Here is a 6,454-nt window from a genome sequence, read left to right as displayed (position 1 = left end):
CCGGCCGGCCTCCTGCGGCCGCGGCTCTGGCGGCCGTCGGGGCGGGCCCTGCCGCCGCCGCCGCCGACAGGGCGGCGGACGGCGCGGATCCCGCAGCCGCCGCCGCCGCTGCGGCTCGCCGCGCGGGCGAGCGTGCGGGCGAGCGTGCGGGGGATCCCGCCGAGGCGGATCCCGCCGCCGCCGCTGCCGCGGCTCGCCGCGCGGGCGGTGGGGGGCGTGCCGGCGGGGACGACGACGTCGCCGCCGCCGCTGCCCTCCACCCGATACCTCCTGCCCCTATTTTTCCACCGGGGTTGGGGGGGGCTGCTGCCCCTGTTTTTCTAACAGGGGTGGCAGCTGCTCCAGTGGGCGCCGGGGGGGCAGGGCACGCTCGCCTACCTTTCCCCGCCCCGCCTCCTCTACCACCTCCAGATGGGAACCTCGCGACAGCCCTCGTCGCTGCCCGGGCTGCCGCTGCCGAGGGACAGGCTCGCCTGCGCGCGGCAGCCCTGGCCTGGGAGCGGGAGCGGGATGCGGCCGACGTCTTGGCCCGTCAGATCGCCGAGGCGGAGCAGCTCCTCACGATGTCCCACGACAGCACGGCCACCTCCTCCGGCTCCGGTGCTCCCCGTCCGCCTGTGGTGGCCTGGACCGATCCGGCCGATCCACTTGTCACGCAGCTCCACTACCAGGCCGGGGGTGTTCAGAACATCAAGAGCTTGGTCCCTGTCGTCCTCGACCCTGAGTCGCCCTCCTACGCCCGCTGGCGGGACATGGTCCTGCTCATTCTCCGCCGTTACGCCCTCGACGACCATGTCCTCACCGACACCTTCCCTGCGGCCCGGACAGCTGCGTGGGTTCGCCTCGACAGCATCGTCCTGTCGTGGATCCTGGGGACCATCTCCCTCGACCTCCACGATCTCGTCCGCGGCACCCCCGACACCACCGCCCGCCGGGCCTGGCTGGCGCTCGAGGGCCAGTTCCTGGGCAACGCCGAAGCCCGGGCCCTTCGTCTCGATGCGAGCTTCCGCACCTTCGTCCAGGGCGACCTCTCCATTGGTGAGTTCTGCCGGAAGATGAAGACCATGGCGGACTCCCTCGGGGACCTTGGCTGGGCCGTGGAGGACCGGATCTTGGTTCTCAACGTTCTTCGCGGCCTCAGCGACCGCTACGCCCACCTCCGCACCTGGATCACCCGGCAGCGACCCTTCCCCACCTTCCTCCAGGTCCGGGATGATCTTGTCATGGAGGAGCTTACTCAGGGCATCCAGCCTGGGTCCCTTCCTGCGCCGGGGTCCGCGTCTTCCTCGACCGCTCTTGCTGTGACTCCACCACCACGACCCTCCGCTTCGCCACCGTCGTCCCTTCTTGGTCCTCCTCCCCCTGGGCCGAGCGGGGGTGGGGGGGGCTGTGGCGGCCACCGTCACCGTGGTGGGGAACGTGGTGGGGGGCGCGGTGGGGGCACACCGGCGGGCACACCGACGCCTCCACGGGGTTCTCCCTTGCCGTCCTTTACCCACCCATGGTCAGGGCGCATCTCTATGTGGCCCTTCCAGGCCACCGGAGGCGAGCCTCGTCCACCGGCCGCCATGCTCGCTGGCGCTGTCCCAGCTGCTCAGTTTGCGTCGCCGTGGGCTCCTCCTCAGTTTGCGTCGCCGTGGGCTCCTCCTCCCGGGGCCTCGCCTGGGCCTGTCGGATGGGACCCGACTGCCTTGGCACGCTCCTTCGGCACCATGGCCCTGACTCCTCCAGTCGGTGAGGACTGGATCGCCGACTCGGGTGCCACCTTCCATACTACACCCGACCCTGGTATACTCTCTTCCGTTCACCCTCCTTCTTCCTCCCACCCTTCGTCCATCATGGTCGCAAATGGTTCTTGTCTTCCTGTCACCTCCGTGGGTACTGCTCACACTCCCGGTTCTTTTTGGGTTTCTGATGTTCTTGTTGCTCCCTCCATGGTTCACAACCTTCTTTCTATTCGCCGTTTTACCACTGACAATTCCTGTTCTGTTGAATTTGACTCTTCTGGTCTTACTGTGAAGGATGTGGCTACCCGGCGGCCTCTTCTCCGATGTGACAGCACCGGGCCCCTTTACTCCCTCCGATTTCCTGCGTCCACTTCTTCTGCTTCGCCCTCCGCTTCTTCAGCCGCTTTTGCCGCCACAGCTTCTTCCACTACATGGCATCGGCGTCTTGGTCATCCTGGCCGTGCTGTCCTGACACAGCTTAGTCGTAGTTCCGATATACCATGTACTCGGGCTCATGATGAGCACCTGTGTCAGGCGTGCCAACTGGGCCATCATGTTCGACTTCCTTTTCCTACCTCTTCTTCACATGCGACCCATGTTTTTGACCTTGTACATTGCGATCTATGGACATCTCCTGTTCTGAGCATTTCTGGCTACAAGTACTATCTTATTGTGGTTGATGATTTCTCTCATTATTCTTGGACTTTTCCCTTGCGTGCCAAGTCTGATACTTTCCCCACGCTTCTCCACTTCTTCGCTTGGGTGTCCACTCAGTTCGGTCTCACCATCAAGGCCGTCCAATGTGACAACGGCCGCGAGTTTGATAACACCACCTCCCGTGCCTTCTTCCTCTCTCACGGCGTGCACCTACGCATGTCATGTCCCTATACCTCCTCCCAGAACGGTAAGGCTGAACGCATGATTCGTACCACGAACGACACCATGCGCTCTCTTCTGTTCCAGTCTTCTCTCCCTGCCCCCTTTTGGGCTGAGAGTCTTCACACCTCCACCTATCTCCTTAACCGCCTACCTTCTGTTGCCTGCCCCGCTCCCACTCCACACCACGCTCTCTTCGGTACCTCCCCCCGTTACAATCACCTTCGGGTCTTCGGGTGTGCGTGTTATCCTAACACTGCAGCCACCGCTCCTCATAAGCTGGCTCCCCGTTCGACTCAGTGTGTCTTCCTCGGGTACTCCCCGGATCACAAGGGGTACCGTTGCTTTGACCTCTCCTCTCGGCGGGTCCTCATCTCTCGCCACGTGGTGTTTGACGAGTCCGTCTTCCCTTACTCCACCACCTCCCCACCTCCTTCCACCTCCGACCCTGATCTCTCCTCCCTGTTTCCCACTGACCCGGTGGACCAGCCACCGCTACCGTTCTGTCCTGCAGGTACTGCTCCGCCGTGGTTCTCCTCGGGCTCGACGTCCACCGGTGCTGTCCCTGACCCTGCGCCCAGCACGGGTCCGACGGTGCCGGCCTCTGGTGCTGCTTCTCCCCCTTCGCCCTGCGCGGGACCGGTGGCACCGCCCGCAGCACCTGCTGTCCGGTTTGCGCAGCCCGTACGCGTCTACCAGCGCCGGGCGCGGCCGGCTCCCCTGGACCTGCAGCCGGCCCCGCCACCGCCATCGCCGCCTCAGTCATCGACGGTGGACTCTTCTCCGCCGGCGACGCCTACACCACCACCACCTCCACCGGCCCCGACTGCCCGTGTCGCGCCGACGGTGTACCATCCGCCTCTCCTACACCGACACCCGCGTCACGTTCACCCTATGGTGACGCGACTTGCGGCTGGTACCCTGCAGCCCCGGGCTCTTTCAGCGATGCCTGGCGCGCCGCAGGTTTCTCCTGTACCCTCCTCCGTCCGCGGCGCCCTGTCGGATCCTCACTGGCGCCGCGCGATGGAAGAGGAGTACGCGGCGCTCCTCGCCAACCAGACTTGGGATCTGGTGCCCCGTCCGCCTGGCTCCAACGTCGTCACCGGCAAGTGGATCTGGACTCACAAGCGGCGGGCTGATGGTACCCTTGAGCGGTACAAGGCTCGCTGGGTTCTCCGGGGTTTCACTCAGCGCCCTGGTGTCGACTACGACGAGACGTTCAGTCCGGTGGTCAAGCCAGCTACTGTCCGGACTGTTCTCTCACTGGCTCTCTCCCGCTCCTGGCCCGTGCATCAGCTCGACGTCAAGAACGCCTTCCTGCACGGCACTCTGACTGAGACTGTTTACTGCAGCCAGCCAGCGGGGTTTGTTGACTCTTCTCGGCCTGATATGGTCTGCCGGCTTAACAAGTCACTTTATGGCCTCAAGCAGGCCCCTCGAGCTTGGTATTCGAGGTTTGCTGCCTACCTCCTGACGCTGGGCTTTGTGGAGGCCAAGTCCGATACTTCGCTGTTCATTTATCACCATGGAGCTGAGACTGCTTATCTACTGCTCTATGTTGATGACATTGTCCTCACTGCCTCCAGTCCGTCCCTCCTACGGCGGATCATCACCTCGCTTCAGCAGGAGTTCGCTATGAAGGATCTGGGTGTGCTCCATCATTTTCTTGGGGTCACTGTTGAGCCTCGTCAGGCCGGCCTCTTTCTTCACCAGCGGCAGTATACTCTTGATATCCTGGAGCGAGCTGGGATGACTGACTGCAAGCCCTGCTCCACTCCAGTTGATACTCAGGCCAAGTTGTCAGAGGCCGCCGGCACTCCTGTGACAGATGCTACTGCGTACCGGAGTCTGGCTGGGGCCCTTCAGTACCTCACCTTCACCAGGCCAGATATCACTTATGCAGTTCAGCAGATTTGCCTTCACATGCATGATCCCCGAGAGCCCCATCTCACTGCTCTGAAGCGCTTACTCCGTTACCTCCGGGGCACTGTGGACTACGGCCTCCTCCTTCACAGGTCTCCCTCCACTGAGCTTGTTGTCTACACCGACGCTGACTGGGCCGGGTGTCCGGACACTCGGCGCTCTACCTCCGGCTACGCCATCTTTTTGGGCGGCAACCTGGTGTCCTGGTCGTCCAAGCATCAGCCGGTGGTCTCCTGCTCCAGTGCCGAGGCGGAGTACCACGCTGTCGCTAACGGCGTGGCCGAGGCATCCTGGCTTCGGCAGCTCCTTGTCGAGCTCCACACTCCTTCTTCCCGGAGCACTCTTGTCTACTGCGACAACGTCAGTGCGGTGTACCTCTCCACCAACCCTGTTCAGCACCAGCGGACCAAGCATGTGGAGATTGACCTTCACTTCGTCCGGGATCGGGTCGCCATCGGCGATGTTCGGGTCCTCCACGTCCCGACCACCTCTCAGTTTGCTGACATCTTCACCAAGGGCCTCCCGTCACCCGCCTTCACCGAGTTTCGCTCCAGCCTCAACATCACCTGTGGCTAGTTGCGTCTGTGGGGGGGCTTGTGTGTGTGCCTTTCTTTTCATGTCCAGTCTGCAACTCCGCTGCGTCGGTAGTTCAGACTGCGGGAGAGTGTTGGTGTATTGTGTGTATTATGGCCCAATAGGCCCATGTAAGACATCTATATAGCTACCCTCTAGGGTTAGCCCAATAATCAATCTATTATCTTCTAATAAGGACATTGATTAAACATTAATTTTGGCATTGTCTATTGATGATCAATGCACAAGTACATGGATCAACCTCTCTATATTTTTTGAGGAGTAATGTCAATCAACGATCCTCTAACTTATCACTAACTTATCACGTAGTATCTTCTAGGTCCCCAAACTCACAAATCGTAGATTTGGCTCCTTAAACCTAGCTTCATGTATCATTTCGGTCCCCGAACTCGCAAATTGCATATTTGAACCTCTAAACTTGGCTTCATGTGTCATTTAGGTCCATATTCTATGACAATTCAAAAAATATGAATGATTTTAGTTAAAATTAATGGCCAATTTTTTATGTTCTGATATTCTATATGGTGATTGAATCTAAGAAGGCATCATGGTTGTACATGATCGTTGAGATGATGATAATTTGACAAATGATTTGTATAAACTTATGTTATTCCAAATAATTATGAAGTTTTCTCATGAGGTATATAATAATTTCGATTTGGATTATCAACTTTTAAATATTAGTGATCAAAATTAAATCGTGCGCCTATATGACATGTAGCCAAGTTTAAGGAGGCTAAATATACAATTTGTGATATCGGAGACCGGGGTAGCACTTGAAACTAAGTTTATGGAGATAAATCTTCAATTTGCGATTGTGGGACTGGGATGGCATCTCAAACTAAATTTAGGGAGTGAAAAATCTGCAATTTGCGAGTTGGGATGACGCATTATAACAAGTTAGAGGACAGCTGATGGGCTTTACTCTTTTTTTGGGGGCAAGCCTCGCCTCTCCTAAGGAACCCGTACATAACCTTGTGCACGGGAAACTGGCAAATTTGTGGCTGAAAACCAAACAAGCCTATTAGATTTGCTGTGTCTTCGTTCTCTCACAAATGAGTTCTTCTGTTCTGTCTGAGGTGGTGGAATTTTCTGGCTTGGGCGGCTGTCTGCCGTTCCTCTTTTCCTAACTGCTGGAAAGTTTCGACCGGTGCACAAGTCATACATTTTGTGTTTGGAACTTTAGAGTTAAACAAAAATTGAACACTGCTACTTAAGGAGAAACTCAAGTACCTAGACATCTCTCAGCCGTCGCTTTTTGTTTATTTTCCGGTACAAGGTCTCCTTGGCGGCTTGGGCACTGCATGGCTGTACCACACGATGGCCTGCCTGTG

The sequence above is a fragment of the Setaria viridis genome, chromosome 2 (assembly GCF_005286985.2).
Source record: "Setaria viridis chromosome 2, Setaria_viridis_v4.0, whole genome shotgun sequence".
NCBI classification, from domain to species: Eukaryota; Viridiplantae; Streptophyta; class Magnoliopsida; order Poales; family Poaceae; genus Setaria; species Setaria viridis.
This window is presented reverse-complemented; position numbering follows the sequence as displayed.